This window comes from Pleurodeles waltl, chromosome 11 (genome assembly GCF_031143425.1).
Source record: "Pleurodeles waltl isolate 20211129_DDA chromosome 11, aPleWal1.hap1.20221129, whole genome shotgun sequence".
NCBI lineage: Eukaryota > Metazoa > Chordata > Amphibia > Caudata > Salamandridae > Pleurodeles > Pleurodeles waltl.
Window position 1 is genome coordinate 263,145,052 of NC_090450.1, and position 19,444 is coordinate 263,164,495.

Consider the following 19,444-nt stretch of genomic DNA (forward strand, 5'->3'; position numbering starts at 1 on the left):
TATTGTAAAATAACAGTACGAGGCTAAATGAAATGTATCTAGGGCAAAGTGCACAGCGGCCTAGTACGTTAAACTAACATGCATGAAGCTATATTAAAAATGGCTACACTACACCCTCCCCTTGTTGGTAGAAAGTGGTTTAAGTCGAAGCTAAAATGCCCGAAGCTAAAATATATCGAAAACCCTATTCAAATTTTATCAAGTTAAAAGGACACACAAGCATACTAATTTGCAAATTTAAAAGTGAGCATGCGGCCAAATGCCGAATTTAAAGGAATATGTCAATTTAGAATAAGTCCAAATCAAGCATTGGTCATAGAAAGCAGGAGATTCTCCACCTCAGCAGATGACAAAACCGGTAAATCCATGCCAAAAACTACCAAGGAGCAGGTGTGTTCCAAAGCCCCAGTATCAACCAAGGCGGCATCCCGTGCAGTGCCTACGAACGAGTTAATATCAACTTCCTCCAGGAAGGGTAGCTCGTAATCAGCTTCTCTAAGAAAACGCAGCCTCAGCGCGCATGTCTGATAATGAACCCTCATCGAGAACATCAACAGATCAGCATCAATCACTGGGGGGGCGTTGCTGCAATAGACAAACGTCCAGTGCATGTTCAAAAGAGCACCAATGGCACAGAAACACGGGCTGCACACAATCCAAAACCAGTCTGAATGACACGGACCAGTCACATTCCAAATGTTCCAGGAGAGTTGCTCCAAAGTGCTGCATCTTGCGTTCACAACACAGCTGCGCCGATGGGAGCACCCACATTCGTCCTTGTTGCGGCGGGACAGCCATTGCGGAAGAACAACAGCAACAACAAAATGCTGGCTAATAAAGCCAAAGTTATTGGAAATCCCCCAAAAATGCTTCAGAAAATGGAATGATTAGCCGAAGGTATTAAACCGAATATGGAGGAAAAGGTGTGAACAAAACCAATACCAACAGCTTTGAAAAAATGAGCTAATCCAGCTGTGCTGGACGCATTAAATATACGTCCGACGAGTTCACCAAAGTGTCTCGGAAAGTTTGTATTTAACAGGGACTGTATTTCCACCGATGAACTTGTCACCTGAAGTGCGTAGGTCTCGCGTGCAGATGTAAGGGTCACATGCTTCTGAAACAATAAAGCCTTTAGTCTACTTAACTTGTCAAAATTCACCTTGGAAGTAGGAATGTGAGGCCAAATGTCCGCTCCTCCCTAATTTTGGTAGGGGGAAACAACACGTTCCCGCAGCAAGTAACGACCTTAGTGACCGAAACAACGTAAACTACTCCGGCCCGCATGCCACAACACTCTTCACTTTTGAGGAGGACGTAGCTGCCGTTTGAAAGCACCTGGAAGGTGCGTTTAATCAAGGGAACTGGAACTCCCTTCAGATAGCAAGCGAAGTTCGCAACCAAGGCATTACATGCCCCATGGAAGGACAGCTGCTTACAAATCATCGAATGGCTGACTGAAGTCTCATATCCACTACCGCTAAGAAAGACCTCTTTCATGCCATTGAGGCATTTGTACGAGAAGGGAAGCTCCCACACCTCATGGATGTAACTATCTCCCAACTTTTCATATCTGCCTACCGGAACATGTTTCAAACAAGAAGTGAATTGTAATGTAGAAATAGGCAGATTAATAACCTCGTGTTTCAACCACTCTGCTGAGGGAATCTCAGCCATGGTAAAAGGCAATCTTTCTAACTTTTCAATGTTGAGCATGACATAAGTCGCTACCTTCTTAGTCATTAGTTGTTGTTGTCGCGTTAAATTAAAGGAAAAAAATATTTCCCTGGCACTGATGTGCTGCCACGGAACGCGACCCGCCTTCAGTGTCTGAAGCGACCAACTCAACTGCATAATGGACCTGGTCTGACTCTGTCCATGATATAAAGAAGACATATCAGATCGTATAATGTCTATAGCAGAAGAAACAATGTTGTTAATTATATATATTCGGTCGGACAAGGTGTGAATCCCATTATCCACAACAGCTAAGGCATTTTTCAGATTTTCCTGATTTATCTGCCTCAACCGGGCTGCAGCCTCCTGTTGGGAAAGTTTCCATATTTCATTGTATACTTCATACAAGAAACGCTTCCTACGTCGTATCTTTGGGCCTGACAAAAAATCTTGTAAGTCAGTGTTATTAGACAGGAGAGTGAGATGTGTCTTAACTGCATCTATTGAGGATGATTTTAGCCACTGTTGGCACAACTTTCCCACACTATATGTTGTAATTATTTCAGCATGTTCTTGTGGTATATAGCGAGGGTCTGAACTACTCGTTCGGAAACCCCCCGAGGAGGTGACAAAACATTGATGACACCCATTGGTATCTATTGGCCACAACAACCACCCGCCTGGACGTGTCAGTGAAGTGTTAAATGTGCCATTCAGGACCCATTCATTAAGCTCACTAAAATTTGTATTCGTGTATTTTTGCCAGTTATTAAATTTTGCAGGGTGAGGTATGCTGGGCATGTTTAATTCTCTGATTGTAGCTAAGCTTAAACAACTGGTCTGTTGTACAGCTTCATTAAAAAAAATAATTTGAACGGGAATGAGACATGCTCTAAACAATGTTTCTCTTCCCTTAGTTTGTTAATTTTTTGTTCCCCAAACACTTTTCAAATCAACATTTTTTGACCAATATTCATATCCTTCAATTGATAACTGGGAAATAAAGGAGTACGAATATATAAATTTCGTATTGGTCAACAACATTTGTTTATCCCTAGTTGGAGTTATCTTAAAATAATATGACTCAGCATTTTTTTGATGATGCCCAGAAAAATACTTACATTTCTCAAAATTAGTTTTTTATCTCCCTTGTGGGGGAGTTGGGCAATGTTCCCATTGCGTATAATCAAATACCGTTTTTGGACTGCTCGCTTTATGTATGAAGTGGTGCCCATAATAATTATAGCAAAACATGTCACCATAATTGTCCTTAAACTGGTAAACATCCTCATTTTCATAGACAGTATAATATTGCAATTCTGTCATCATTGAGTCAACTGTTTTCACATCCCAATCATCAGACACAATGCCTGGTATGACTATATCATTCATGGATAACTTTAGCACAACCGGTATTTGAAGTATTGCAGTGGGACCGTATATATCAAACATTACTTTATCCCACACAATCCCATCTGGAATTGGCACTGCAGAAATGTTCACAAAGGACAAGTCTCTTCGAACCTTATGTGATGAAAAATGTGGTTTCAATACCTCCTCCCCCTGTTCAGCCGCTGATCTCACGGGAAGAAAATGCCCATGGATTAACAGAAAAAAGGTAATAACAAACCCAATCCAAAGAAAAAATGCTAGGACAGTCAATGCAAGCCACAGATGGTTCCATGGAAAAACAAAATATGTATCTTTCAGCCAATGTATCAGCTTACGTGGACCTGACAGCTCAGCAGTCGAAGAGGCAAACGAGTCCGATAGACCATTGTTGTTGTCGGCAAAGTAACCAGAGGCAGTTTGTGCAAAAGGCGTTGCCGTTGTCAATGGAGGAGTCAGTGTTTCCCATGGTGGTATACTGTAAACAGCACCATCAGTCACGTTTGTATTCATAGTGACTTGATCAAATGTTCCTAAGTTGCTCGTTGTTAGTGGAACTAATGCGAAATCATCATCCACCCTCCCCAAGCTGGGAGAGGCAACAGTGTTGGTATAGACAACTTGAAGCGGAACTTCTTCTCCAGTAGTGAGAGGGATTCAGGAACTACTGGATGTTCCTCTTGATCGGCTGTGTAGAATCAGCCACATGTTGTAACTTGACATTGTCAATAGAAACAAAGCGATTTTCTTTGGCACCTGGCAACGGGGGTAGAATAACAGTTCTTGTTCCGTGTATCCCCAACACAGGGACTGGTGCACGATAAGAAGGGCCAAATTATTTTTTCACTGCGACCTTTTCACGCACAAGATCCCCAACCCTGGGAATCCAGCCGGTAGGTGTTACTGGCACATCCTTAATTCCTGTGGAGGCAGCACTCTTATAAGAGTTATCTTCACGGAACTGCTGTAATTCCTGTAAAACAGTGACACAATCATTTATGTCAAAAGGTGTTTCTGCCGCCTCCCCACCAGGACCATCAAGATCCGGAACAAACATTCGTGCTCCGAACAGGCACTCATATGAAGTACGACCTCCCAGGGACCTTCTAGGCCGGTTATTTAGTGCTCTCTGAACTCCATACAGGTGGGTTAGCCAACTACGACCCGTACCTAAGACTCTGGCTGTTAAGGATTGCTTTAAATCGCGGTTTAATCACTCCACAACAGAATTTCCCTCGGGATAAACTGGAGACGAGTACTGGAGCTGAACCCCCAACAAAGCCATGGTGTCCCTGAGTACCCTTGAGGCAAAGGCAGGGCCCTGGTTTGAATGGAATGCCGCAACTGCATATGTACCGACAAAGACTCGCAAATCTTTAATAACAGTCCGAGCGTCAGCCAAGCGCTGTGGCCACACCCACACAAATCTGGAGCAAGAATCAACAGCGACTAGTATATATTTGTATGCACTATCCGGTGTTAATGGACCGCAATGATCCAGGTACACACATTGTAATGGTCTGTTTGAGATTAAGAGGGGTGTCTGCGGCGGGTGCTTAGCTGTGGAAACTTTAACTTGGTGACAGATGTCACAACAAAGGACATACTGCTTGGTCTCTTTATAGAGACCAGGCCACCAATAATGGGCCTGCAAGAGTGAAATTGTAGCAGCCACGCCAGCATGTGCAGATGCCACCCCCTCATGTGCTGCTTTAATCAATTGTGGTCTTACATCTTTATTGGGGATGTCGCGTACGCCTACACCTGGAATTTTAACTTCAGTCTTCAGCATACTTCCCATCAAGTATTGATATTTATTAGGAAATCCTTTAGGATAAGGCGTACCATCAACCGTAGCTTTTATGGCAGCCATAATGTCTGTGTCTGGTTTGGAACTCGAACGAGTAACTGCAGCTACAGTGGCAACTGCCACTGCTGACTTTGCGGCTTCATCAGCCAAAGTGTTTCCAGGAACGTGTATTCCAACGCGCTGGTGTCCAAGTGTATGCACAACATGGACTTTGGGTAGCGTCTCTTTCAGGTCTGCTACCTTCCCCCACAGTAGTCTGTGTTTTATGGTGTTGACTTTCGAACCTCGGAACCCATTCAAGCGCCAGTAATGCAGGTATTCATTGAAAGACTGGACGCAATAATACGAATCACAAACAATCAGTGTGAACTGTGTCGGATCTGTATGTCCTAGAGCCATCAGCAGAGCTTTTAGCTCAGCCAATTGTTCTGTACAATCCGCTAAGGTCTGCGTATAGGCATGTTGGGGACAGAATTTCTCCCCCTCCATATAGCAGCTCACAACTGCACATGCAGCAGAATATTGATGTTTTGTCCCAATTGCTGGTTACGCAGAGCCATCAGTGTACATGACTACTTGATATTGATCAATAGGCAATGTGTCAGCGGGAACTGGATATTCAATTTCATATTGTAGAAATTCCTGAGTTTGTAACTTTGGGTCAAAAATGTAGTCTACATCAGTGGCTGTTAAAGACGTAGCCCATTGTATCCATCGTGGATGAAGTGCTTTTGCGTTCGGGACGCTAGCCTTAGTAACAGCCTCAAGGGCCAGAATAGGAGAAACAACAATAATGTGTTTTCCTTGGGCACGAGGTCTCTCTTTAATAACAGCCATCTGTACAGCAATGAGAATTTTCTCAGTGGGAGCAAAGCATTGTTCAGCAGCGGAGTACAAGTGTGATTTGTATGCAATCGGGACTGTCTCACCTTCATTAAATGTGACATAAGTAAACCCAATGGCCCCAGCTACCCCTGATGACCAAATGTGTCTTATTGTCCCGTGTGTGTAAATGTTTTGCTGCTAGCATATCTGCCTGTAACTCTCGAAGAGTATGTGTATGTTCGATTGTACAGAATGTGCTTGAAAAATCAGGACGTATCAATTCATATAAAGGTTTTATGCATGTAGCATAATCAGGAATGTATGTTCTGCCAAAACTTAGAAAGCACAACAATGATTGGAGTTTTTTAATTGTATTTGGTGATTGCAATTGTGCACATTTAAAGAAAAAAAAGTGTCGCTAGGCTCTTCCCTTCATTCGACAGCTCATATCCCAGAAATAGGATGTTGAGGAAGGCAATTTTTGACTTTTTGAAATTGAATTTGTAGCTGAGTTCGGCAAACCCTACAACAATGCGGGCTACCCGTCTTAAATGTTGTAGTAATTCGTCATCCGCGACATATATATCATCCACATATGACAATGCTTCAGGGTCCAACTCATGTAAAATAGCAGTCACACGAGCTGAAAACAGACCTGGGCTGTTCTAATACCCCTGAGGCAAACAACAGAACTTTTTTCTTGGAGCCTAGTGCGCTAAAGCTTGTTCAGTCTCTGCTTTCAGGCGCTATATTCTGGCAGAAGAAGCCATTGGAGATATCCAAAGTTGTTTTATATTTTTTCTGCACAATGTTGCTCATTAGTGCAGTGCTATGCGAATTTTGTATAGCATATGTACGTGTATGTCCGTTTAAATGTCTGTAGTCTAAGACTATTCTATATGAATGGTCCGGTTTAGCTACAGGGAATAAGGGATTATTCATCGGCGAGACACAGAGTTCAGTTACCCCCTGGTATTCTAATTGTGTAAGTATTTCTCTCACCGGTGCCCTTGATTCATGTTTTATGGGTTACTGTGGTTGTGGCTGCGGTTCACCTTTAATGGGAATTACATGGTATGGAGAATCCCTGTCCCACCCTACGTGATTCCTATATAACGCAGGTGCCTGTGCAAGAGCCCATTCAATAGAATAGGACTCAGCGAGTTCCTCAGGAACAAGGGGCGAAAAGGAAGGTTTAATAACTTCCTCCCCAACAGGGCAGGTGCGGACAAAATCAGGCAGCCAATCTTGTTCGGCCAACAAAATGTTATATATTTTAACTACACGATCCCAAAAGATCGCGTGTATGGTGTGTTCAATGTCTCCTTCCAATTGTAGAGTCACTCTATACACCCTATCGGGTTCGAGACACGCATATCTGCTGTTTCTACTTGTATGAAGTCATCAGTTGCTTTCACCTCCAGATGATCTAGAAGGTTCTGGCGAACTATTGTGACCTCTGCCGCACTGTCTAGCAGTGCTAGAGCCCAGTTCTTGTTCTTCAAGAGAACCCTCTTCCTGAGTGGCATTTCTAACTGAGACTGCTGCCACTTTTTTCTTTTTAAACTGTTGTTTTTGTTGTACTGGCTTCTCTTCCTTCTTAACAGAAACCTCTGAAGAGCGTTGTGATTCCTGTCTCGGTTTCACGTACTCTGTTCTCCGCTCTGATCGCCCACCTCTCTCATTTCTCTTTTCCGATGAGTCTTGAAAGGAACAAGATTGGCGTGTATCAGTATATTTATATCTATCAGGCGATTTTATATTCTCTCTATTTCTAAGATTATACCTATTCCGTGGGGTCTCCCTGCGTGGAGATTCCCCCCTTTCTTTTTTAGGTGTTTGTTGTTTTTTCTCCCAGCGCTTCTTATTACCCTCAGGTTGTTGTTTAGTATTGTCTTTATTAATTTTACCCTGAAATTGAGGTTTTTGTGGTCTGGCACCAAGGCTATCTCGACCGATACGGTAATATATTTCCGCTATTATTTTAGGCAGTTCCCGCTCCTGATCCTGTTGCGGAATGTCACGAAGACGCATGCCCACTGCAAGTGCAACTGCTTCCCCTTTAAGATTACTTAGGATCATTGAAGAAACCATGGCAAAGTTGCCCATCAGTTGTATTCCTAAATCTAAGGCCGGGGCAGCCCCATATTTATCTTGAATTTGTTTAATCACTTCCTGTAGGTTAGCTAATTTCAGTGTACTGTGTGCCGTTGTATAGAACGCGGCAAATACCGTGCCCCATGTATTACAGTGTTCAACTGTAGGAACCATTCCAAAGGGCAAGCACATAGTTAATATTCTGGTGGTCATTACAACCCTGGCGGACGGTGTTAAAATGGCGGTAAGACTGCCAACAGGCCGGCGGTAAAAATATTGGAATTACGACCGTGGCGGAAACCGCCAACAAAGACAGACACTTTATCATTCCGACCGCCACGGCGGTACAAACAAACACCGCGGCGGTAACCGCCAACAGACAGGTGGAGGACAAAGTACCACCCACAGTATTACAACAGTCCAATCCGCCACCTTTTCCAGGGCGGATTCACTGCAGATAAAAACACGGCGGAAACAGGCATTTCGAAAGAAAAACGCTCACCTCTACACACTCCACAAGGAAGGAGGACACCATGGAGCCGGAACTCCATATTCTTCCTGTGATAGTCTTCCTGCTCCTGTGCCAGGAGCACCAACGCCGGTGGTGAAGACCACGGTGAGTACTGTACCTACGACACAGGGGAGGGGGGAGGCAAAAAACAGGGACACACACACGCAACACCCCCACCCCCCCACACCCACTACAACACACACACACCAATGCATATCTATACATTACAGTTACACCCCCAACCCCCCCGGAAGAATGCGAAGACAAAAGGAAATGAATGTAACCATTGTAATATATCAAAATTCAATAAGCAAAAATATACATATATACACTATTAACAAAATATACACCACGATTAATAGTTCAAGTATTGCACCATTTATAGTCCGTGGACCACTGGGGCCAAAATGCATGGGCGAGGCTCACACACAATACCACATCAAAACAGAGAGAACACTGCTGGGGAATCAGATAGAAATACAACAGGCACCTCAGGGGGAAGGAAAGGGGGGGCACCTCAGCCGGATGAGTGCACGACGCCAGATCCACGAGGGGCCTCCATGCCCATTGATGTATCCTGGGGAGTGCAAAGCCACAGTCTCTCAAGTCTCTACAGTGGGTGGTTTGCCTACTGTACCATCCTGGGGAGTGCAAAGCCACAGTCTCTCAAGTCTCCATAGTGGGTGGTTTGCCCACTGTACCATCCTGGGGAGTGCAAAGCCACAGTCTCTCAAGTCTCTACAGTGGGTGGTTTGCACACTGGAACATCCGGGAAGTGCAAAGCCACAGTCTCTCAAGTGGATAACAGTCTCCACTGGTTCTGGAGGGGGACTGGTGCCCAGAGTGCTTCATCCTGTGCAGGACAGACGGAGTGGATGCATGTCTCCACTGGTTCTGGAGGGGAACTGGTGCCCATAGTGCTTCATCCTGTGCAGGACAGACGGAGTGGATGCATGTCTCCACTGGTTCTGGAGGGGGACTGGTGCCCAGAATCCTTCATCCTGTGAAGGACAGAGGTAGTGGATGCATGTCTCCACTGGTTCCGGAGGGGGACTGGTGCCCAGAGTGCTTCATCCTATGCAGGACAGACGGGGTGGATGCATGTCTCCACTGGTTCTGGAGGGGGACTGGTGCCCAGAGAGCTTCATCTTGTGAAGGACAGAGGTAGTGGATGCATGTCTCCACTGGTTCTGGAGGGGGACTGGTGCCCAGAGTGCTTCATCCTGTGCAGGCCAGATGGAGTGGATGCATGTCTCCACTGGTTCTGGTGGGGGACTGGTGCCCAGAGTGCTTTATCCTGTGCAGGAGAGATGGAGTGGATGCATGTCTCCACTGGTTCTGGAGGGGGACTGGTGCCCAGAGTGCTTCATCCTGTGCAGGAGAGACAGAGGGGATGCATGTCTCCACTGGTTCTGGAGGGGGACTGGTGCCTAGAGAGCTTCATCTTGTGAAGGACAGAGGTAGTGGATGCATGTCTCCACTGGTTCTGGAGGGGGACTGGTGCCCAGAGTGCTTCATCCTGTGCAGGACAGACGGAGTGGATGCATGTCTCCACTGGTTCTGGTGGGGGACTGGTGCCAAGAGTGCTTCATCCTGTGCAGGAGAGATGGAGTGGATGCATGTCTCCACTGGTTCTGGAGGGGGACTGGTGCCCAGAGTGCTTCATCCTGTGCAGGAGAGACATAGGGGATGCATGTCTCCACTTGTTCTGAAGGGAGACTGGTGCCCAGAGTGCTTCATCCTGTGAAGGACAGAGGTAGTGGGTGCATGTCTCCACTGGTTCTGGAGGGGGACTGGTGCCCAGAGTGCTTCATCCTGTGCAGGACAGACGGAGTGGATGCATGTCTCCACTGGTTCTGGAGGGGGACTGGTGCCCAGAGTGCTTCATCCTGTGCAGGACAGACGGAGTGGATGCATGTCTCCACTGGTTGTGGAGGGGGACTGGTGCCCAGAGTGCATCACTCACCCCGTGACGGTCCCTGTTGCGTCAGTGGCCCTGCCACTCATGGGCTTGCGGTGCTTGACATGGCAGTGCTTGCCCTGTTCAGTGGTGCTTGCCCTGTTCAGCGGTGCTTGACTTGGCGGTCCTTGCCCTGTTCAGCGGTGCTTGACTTGGCGGTCCTTGCCCTGTTCAGCGGTGCTTGACTTGGCGGTCCTTGCCGTATTCAGCGGTGCTTGCCCTGTTCAGCGGTGCTTGACTTGGCGGTCCTTCATTGCCCAGCTGGGCTGGGGCTGGCGTTCCTTCATTGGTCAGCTGGGCTGTGGCTGGCGGGGTCCTCCTGGGCAGCAACGATGGGGCTGGCGGTGGCCACCTGGCCAGCGATGATGGGGCTGGTGGTGGCCTCCTGGGCAGCGGGGATGATGGCGGTCTTCTCTGCCGTGCTGCTCCTCCCAGACTTTCTGGGTTTCTTCTGCCCCTTCCCCACCTTGGGAGAAGTCACAGCTGAGTCCACACTCCCCCTGGGACCTCTGTGAGCGGCTTGGCTGGCTGGAGTCTTCCCCCTCTCCCGCCGGGCACTGGCCAACTTCTGGTGCTTCACGGGGGGTGACTGGCTGTGCTGTGGCTTCGTGCCACACTGGCTGGCCTGGTGGCCGGTGCACTCCACATACCTGTGGCAACAGGCACCACTGGTCCCGGAGATTTTCTGGCTGAGGTGCTAGTTCGGGACCTATGAGTTGGACTGGGGGGTGGTGAGAAATAGGTTAAGGGTGGACAGGAAAAGTTGTTTGGAAACACTGGGACGGGTAGCTGGAGGGGTTTTGGGAGTGGAGGAAGAGGTGGTGGTTGTAGGAGGTGTATGTTTTGTGGCTTTGGGTGCAGGTGCATGCGCTGGAGGCTGTTGTGAGGTGGATGTATGTTGGGTGGGTGTGTGCCTGCGTTTGTGTATCTTGGGAGGGGGCATCACAGACACACTGGGAGAGGACACAGGGGACGTGTGAATGGTGGTGGGGGTGGTGAGTGCACATGAGCGGGGTGTGGTGGTGGGTGTGCTGGTGCGGGACTTAGTGGCTGTAGTGGTAGTGCATGCAGGTGTGAGTGGAGACGAGACTGGGAGGGAGGAGGGAGACGAGGAGGAGGGGGACACAGTGGAGTTGGTGTGTCTGTATGTGTGTGATGCTTGCGTGAGTGCCTGTGGGATGTGTGGTGCTTATGTTTGTTTGAGCTTCCCTTGTGTGGTGAGGTGTGTGCTTGGGATAGGCAGAGGTACAGGGGATTGGGTCTGGGTGGAGGAAGTTGGAGGGGGGAGGCTAGACACTGGGACAATGGCTGCAATCAGTGCTGAGGCCAGAGTTTGAAAGGTTCGATGAAGGGCCGCCTGACCAGAATGAATGCCCTCCAGGAATGCATTGGTTTGTTGCAACTCCCTTTCTACACCCTGGATGGCATTCAAAATGGTAGACTGCCCAACAGTGAGGGACCTGAGGAGGTCAATGGCCTCCTCACTGAGGGCAGCAGAGGTGACAGGGGCAGGGGCTTAGGTGCCTGGGGCGAAGGTGATGCCCACCCTCCTAGGTGAGCGGGCACGGGACGACGTCTGAGGGGCTGCTGGGAGGGCGGTGCTGGTAGGGGGGTTGGCGGCTGTACCTGTAGTAGTGGGGGGCAGAGATGTTGCCGCCACCACAAGGGAGCTCCCATCGGAGGACGAGTCCGTGTCGCTGGTTGCAGCTCCTGTCCCCGCCGTGGTGCTCCCCTCATCCTCCGTCCCACTGGTGTATTCAGAGTCTGTAGTGTGGCCCTCCATGGCCATGTGGGATGCAGCTCCCTCGTGCTCCGGTGCCACTGCTCCTCCACTTGATGATGCTAATGCACACAAGAACAGGGAGACCACAAAAAGGGTGGGGGGGAAACAGAAGAAAGACATGTTGAGTTCATGCCTTACTGCTACCATTGGCGGACAAGATAGACACAGCAGCCCCCTGCACTACGCCGCGCTCTTGGGCTCTACAGTGCAATTCCTGGGAAATGGCCTACAAGGCTATGGATGACATCTGCACTCATAGATGACACAGGTGCATGAATAGCTGTACTTGGCACTCTACAGAGGTGGGGTGGGGGGCCACAGGGCCATGCCTTAAGAAGGGGCCTAGCCTACGGAACTCGCCCTGGCCTAGGGAAACCCACAGCCCTCCTCCCCCACCCAGACACCTCCACTGTGCGCAAAGTAAGCTGAATGAGAGTGTATTCACCCCCTTGTGTCTGCTGTGATGCCCTCAAGCGCCCATCCAACTCCGGGTAGGCCACCGCCAGGATCTGGTACATCAGGGGGGTCATGGTTCGACGGGCACCCCTCCCACGTTGGGAGGCCATCCCCAGCTGAGCCTCCGCTGTCTTCTTGCTCCAGCGGCAAATGTCCTCCAATCTTTTCCGGCAGTGGGTGCACCGGCTGTGGTGGACCCCCAGGGTCTGGATATCCTTGGCGATGGCACGCCAAATATCCTTCTTCTGGTGGGCGCTGACCTACATGAAATGTACAGGGGTAGAAGAGAAGTCATTACCAACTGCGCTGTCAAAGTGAGTGTCCCCCATCCCTACCCTTGCCATGTGGCACATGCACCCATCGTCTTTCGTACACTCAGAACTCTGCCCCCTTCCTTCTTACAACCAGCCCTCTCCACACAGGCACAGCCCATACTACATGCTCCCTGTGTACTTACCTGTTGGTCTGGAGGACCGTAGAGTAGCGTGTACTGGAGGAGGACCCCATCGACGAGCTTCTCCAACTCCTCCGATGTGAAGGCAGGGGCCCATTCCCCAGACGCACGAGCCATTGTCTCTTCCAGACCGAGTTCACAGCAGCACTTGCAGTGTAGGTCCTCTCCTGTCGAAGATCAGGTATTGAGTGATTGAACAGATAGAAAATGGCGGTCACATCCGCGGCGGTGCGTACCATCACCGCCGGCGTACATCGTTATTGGCTCCTGGAACCCATAGGGTCCAATGTTAACCAATGCAGCATTGCGCCGCAGTCTTCGACCGCCTACCGCGACGGTGTACAACGCCAGCGCAGTTATCTCACATCCCATTGTCCCACTTTACAGGTCAGGCAGCCGCCATTTTAGGGGCCCACATGGCCTAATTACCGACTGCGTCACACATACCTAGGCCTACTCTCAACACACATACAGGCCAGATTTTGTGTATGAATGGTGTTCTATGTAGGCTGTGGGTACATACCGCTGAGTTGTTTGACTCTGTGCTCGCTGTTGTCCTTCATAGGCATCGTCCGCTGGGACATGTGAGGAGATGGTGGAATCCTCCGGTGTACCGACCGCTGGTGGACCTGTCGACAATGGAGGAGCGACATTTGATAATCACCTACAGGTTTGACCGTGCCACAATCCAGGAACTGTGTACCAAGTTGGAGCCAGACCTGATGTCAGCAATCCGCCATCCCACAGGAATCCCCCCTCAAGTGCAGGTGCTGTCAGTGCTCCATTTCCTTGCAAGTCGGTCCTTTTCAAACAACTGTGGCCATGGCATCAGGGATGTCCCAGCCTCTGTTTTCCAACGTGTTGTCCAGAGTGTTGTCTGCCCTGCTGAAACACATGCGGACCCACATCGTTTTCCCTCAGGTGGAGGACTTGCCTACAGTGAAAGGTGACTTCTATGCCCTTGGACATATCCCCACATCATAGGTTCCATTGATGGGACCCATGTGGCTTTGGTCCCCCCCCACAGGACTGAACAGGTGTTCAGGAACCAGAAGAGTTATCATTCCATGAATGTACAGATGGTATGTTTGGCCGACCAGTACATCTCCCATGTGAATGCCATGTTCCCTGGCTCTGTGCATGATGCCTACATCATGCGGAATAGCAGCATCCCTCATGTGATGGGTCAACTCCAGAGGCACCGTGTGTGGCTATTAGGTGACTCTGGTTACCCCAACCTGTCATGGCTACTGACCCCAGTGAGGAATCCCAGGACAAGGGCAGAGGAACGCTACAATGAGGCCCATACTAGGAGGGTGATCGAACGCACCTTCGGCCTCCTGAAGGCCAGGTTCCGGTGCCTCCATATGACAGGTGGTTCCCTATTCTGCTCAACAAAGAAGGTGTGCCAGATTATCGTGGCCTACTGTATGCTTCATAACTTGGCTTTGCGACGACAGGTGCCTTTTCTGCAGGAGGATGGTCCAGATGGCGGTGTTGTGGCAGATGTGGAGCCTGTGGACAGTGAGGAGGAGGAAGCAGAGGAAGAAGACATGGACAACAGGGACTCAGTCATCCAGCAATATTTCCAGTGAAACACAGGTGAGAATACATTCCTGCCTACTACATGTACTTTTACACTTCTACCTCTGTCCTATCTGTAGATTTCACCCAGTGTATGGTCACTGAGTTGTCACTTTCCCTTACGGTTTCACAGGTGTGGGTCCCAACATGTGTCATCTGCTTAGATTCCTCATGTACTAGAGCTGTGTGACCTAGGTATATTGACATTACTATTTCCTGAGAATTTGGTCACTGTAATTGCAAATACACTATTTCGAAATCACAGACAGACTCCAGATCTTTTGGTGCTTTAGGTGTGTTTATTTACATATAAAATATTGGAGGGGGAAGTTAAATGGTGAGGGGTGATGGCGGAGGAGTGTACATGGCAGAGTCCAGTCTATAAGTCTCACAGGTGCATTGCCCATATGGGCATAGGAAGTGGAGCTGGGGCAGTTTCAATATGGACAGGGTGACAAAGTGGGACAGTGGGATGACAATCAGGGTGGTCTCATTTCTTGACGGGGGTCTTGGCATTGTGCTCTGTCTTGTTCCTGGATCTCAGGGACCGTTTGCGTGGTGGTTCTCTGTCTGCAGGGGGTGGGGTGCTAGTGTGGTGGTCAGGTGGCGGTGCCTCCTGCCCACTAGCACCGACGGAGGTGGTGGGCAGTTCATTGTCTATGCTAGTGTCAGGGGCCCCTTGTAGTGCCACAGTGTCCCTCCTGGTGTTGAATATTTCCTTCAGCACCCCTACAATGGTGCCCAGGGCGGAGCTGATGGTTCTGAGTTCCTCCCTGAACCCCAAATACTGTTCCTCCTGCATGCGCTGGGTCATTACCGTTGAACTTGGCCAGTACCGTTGCAATCGTCTCCTGGGAGTGGTGGTGTGCTCCCATGAAGGAGGAGAGGGCCTCGTGAAGAGTGGGTTCCCTTGGCCTGTCCGCCCCCTGTCGCACGGCAGCCCTCACAGTTCCCCTGTGTTCCTGTGCCTCCGTCCCCTGGACCGTGTGCCCACTGCCCCCAGGTCCCTGTTGTTGTAGGGGTGGTGGGCCCGCTGGGTGGGTGCTGTGCTGGTGTTTCCAGAGGGGGAAAGGTCTGTGGTGGCCTGTGCATGTGTGAGGGGAACCGACTGTCCCGAGGCCCACGATGGTCTGGGCTGGTCATCTAGATCCAGTTGGACAAAGCTGCTGTCATCACTGTGGGCCTCTTCTGTGGGTGGAGTGGACATGTCTGGACCCTCCTGTCTGGTGACATTGGGTAGTGGTCCTTCAGGGGTGTAAAGGCATGATTATTGCATCTGTGTGTGTCATGGTGTGCAATGGGTGGGTGAGCGTGTACCCCAGTGCTTGCATTCCTGTGTAGGAGCGTGTATGATGATGGTTTAGGGGGGTGTATGGGTATGTGCAGTGGCATGCTTTAGTGATGGGTGTCCATGCGTTGGTGTTGCATGCAGGGCTTGGTGTTGGGATGGGTGGTTTGTGATATTGGTACATTTGTGAGGAGTTGGAGTGATAGGGGTGGGGAGAGGGTTGGGGTATGTGATAGCATGCAGGTAGGGTGGGGGATATGGTAGTTAAAGGTTTGACTTACCAGAGTCCATTCCTCCACCGACTCCTGCGAGGCCCTCAGGATGCAGAATCGCCAAGACCTGCTCCTCCCATGTTGTTAGTTGTGGGTGAGGAGGTGGGGGTCCGCCGCCAGTCCGTTGAACCGCCTGGTGGTGTCTTGAGACCACGGAACGCACCTTCCCCCGTAGGTCGTTCCACCTCTTCCTGATGTTGTCCCGATTTCTTGGGTGTTGTCCCACTGCGTTGACCCTGTCGACGATTCTTCGCCATAGCTCCATCTTCCTTGCAATTGAGGTGTGCTGCACCTGTGATCCAAATAGCTGTGGCTCTACCTAGATGATTTCCTCCACCATGACCCTGAGCTCCTCCTCCGAAAACCTGGGGTGTCTTTGCCATGCCATGGGGTGGTGTAGGTGATGTGTGGGGTGGTGTGTGTGGTGTTAAGTGTGGTGATATGTACTGTTGTGTGGTGTTTTGTGCGTGGAAGTTGTGTGGGTGATGGTGTTGTGTGCCTATGGATGCTAGTTTGTGGATGGTGGTGTCTCTCTCTGGCCTTCTCTCTGTAATATCGGTCATAGGGTTTTGTGGGTGATGTGGGTGTGTGTTTTATATTGTAATGGGTGTGTGGGAGTGGTGTGTGTATGTCTATCAGGTGTGTGTATTTTGAATTGTCCAAAGTGGTGGTGTTTTGTAGAAGTGTGTGTATTTTGAGCGCGGCGGTGTGTACCGCCAATGGAATACCGTGGTTGAAAGACCGCCACGTGGATTCGTGTGTCATGATAGTGTGGGCGTATTTCTGTTGGCGTGACGGTGGAGGTTTTGTTTTCGCCAGTTTATCACTGACCTTTGGTGTGGCGGACTTGTGTGGGTGTCTGAATTTTGTCGGATTCCGAGATGTGGGTCATAATAGCTGTGGCGGTTTTCCGCGGCCGCAGCAGTGTGTTGGCGGTCTTTTGCACGGCGGTAAGCGGCTTTTACCGCCAATGTTGTAATGACCACCTCTATGTTTATCCTGAGGTCCCGTATGGGGAAATACCACCTCCAGCGTATACATTTTTTGTGCCAGCCAAAACGCAGTCTCCTCCCGTTTCGCTGGGATTTTACCCATAATAGAGTGTACAGTCACCGGATATATACCTAGTGTTACTGCATGTGGTTGTGCTGCAGCAGCACGCGCTGGGTTTGTATTTAGTGTCTGCATCACAAATTGTACCAATCTTCTATATATTGCTGTTAATTCAGTATATAAGCGTCGAACCTCAGCCACCGCCATGTTCGCAACCGCAGGATGAGGTGTATATGTGGCCAATAAAGGCCAGCTAGGACCTTCATTACTTAGTGGACCTAACCTTACTGGTAATATTGTATGGGGTAGGGTGCCATCAAGCCAATTATTATGTTCTTGATAAGATAGAGGTATCTCTAAGTATGCGTACGCCTTGTATTGCCCAGGCGCGTTCGCAACTGTATATGTATGAAATGTATTTGTGTTCCCATCAACTGCTGGAAATGTGACCCAAGAATAGAACAATTCTGTTCTATAGGCTGCGTGAGCGTCTACCACAAATGTGACTGACATCCCTGTGATGTAAGTCCATGTGCTAATAAATGTGTCGTAAGTGGTTGTCTCATATTAAGAGCTATTTGTACAGCCTGGGGATTAGCCATCATAAAGCACTAAAGGTTCAGAGAAGGCACACCGAGACAGGGTCTTTTGTTCCTTTTAATGTTCAAGCTTGAACAACCACCCACTGTAAAATAGGGTTACCTATATGGAGGTGGTGGAAATCCTCAGTACCACGGACATCTCCGTCTACGGAACTGGGGAGTCATTATATTATATGAGACCGAGATATACTGGTGGACCCGAAAATTAGGGCCTGACCAAACGTTGGCGGCGCCATGTTGCGTAGGCTCTCATTATCCTAATGAGACTACTGGATTTTGAGCGGCAAGATCGTTCACAGTATGGGGTATTAAGTCTGACCCACGATGAAGGACCCTTGTCACTCTAAATCCGGGTTTTGCTCCGGCTAACTAGCAGTGCCTCATCTCTCCCAAAGGGAAGAGACAATTGGGCAGCCGAGTGCATGACATCTTAGCACTTCCCAGGGAAGTCGTGGTCACTCAGGTCCCAACCAGTTCTCTCATTCACAGTATGGTCTCACATAAAAATGACAAAGGCAATTTAAGTTTTAAAGATTGGTTTAATAAAACAACGCCATTTTAGATAACAAAGCTTGAGCTGCAACAACCAGAACTACACAAAACAGTAGGATTAAAATAGTAACGATGAGAGTGAAGCACAAGAATAAAGCTATCATAGTGCCGCTAGATTATGTTCTCTCTAAGTTATATTTCGAGCACAGCATGTGAAGCTCTAAGCCTGCCTTTCAGGTTACCCCGGGAGGACATCAACCCTCATACCTGAGCAGAGGCCCATAATCTGCATCAGCATCTGCAAGGGGGAAGTCAGCATCTAGTTGTAGGGTCCTGGCCGGAATCTCCCTCTGACATGTACTAGGACTAGGAAGTGTTTTTATAACTAACACGCAGATGTTCTAAGAAAATGTCCCTACATAAGGATGTGTATTATCTATGAATACTGGAGACTAAACTTCTACCACGTTTACCGGCAATGTACCAGACTGTAGCCTTGACTGAAGAACATGGCCATCAAGAATGCTTTATTTTAGAACACAGTGCTGAACTAAGCTAAACAGTGTGATAGAAGGAAATTAAAACAAGACCGTAAAACTGGTTATTGTAAAATAACAGTACGAAGCTAAATAAAATGTATCTAGGGCAAAGTGCACAGCGGCCTAGTACGTTAAACTAACGTGCATGAAGCTATATTAAAAATGGCTACACTACATTGTGGGTGAGGGTGGGGGTAGGGGTGTTGCGTGTGTGTGTCACTCTCTTTTTCCTCCCCGCCTCCCCTGTGTGCTAGGTGCAGTACTCACCGTGGTCGTCGTTGCCGCCTTCTTTGATATTCCTCTTGTATTAGCAGATACACCAGCATCGGCAGGACCTGTAGTTTGGGCTCCATGGGGTCCTGGTACTTCGTTTAGTGTTGAAAGGTGAGTGGTTTCCCTTCCAAGTCCTGTTTCCGCCATACTTTTGATGTTGTTGGTACCGCCCCGGAAAAGCTGGCAGATTTGTGCCTTGTAATAGTGTGGGCGGTACATTGTCTTCTGCCTGTCTGTTGGCGGTGACCGCCGCAGGGTTTGTTGCTACCGCCGTGGCGGTCACTGTGTTAAAATGGCTGTCTATGTTGTCAGTTTCCGCTGTGGTCGTGATCCCATTTTTTTTACCACCAGCCTGTTGGCGATATTACCGCCGCTTTAT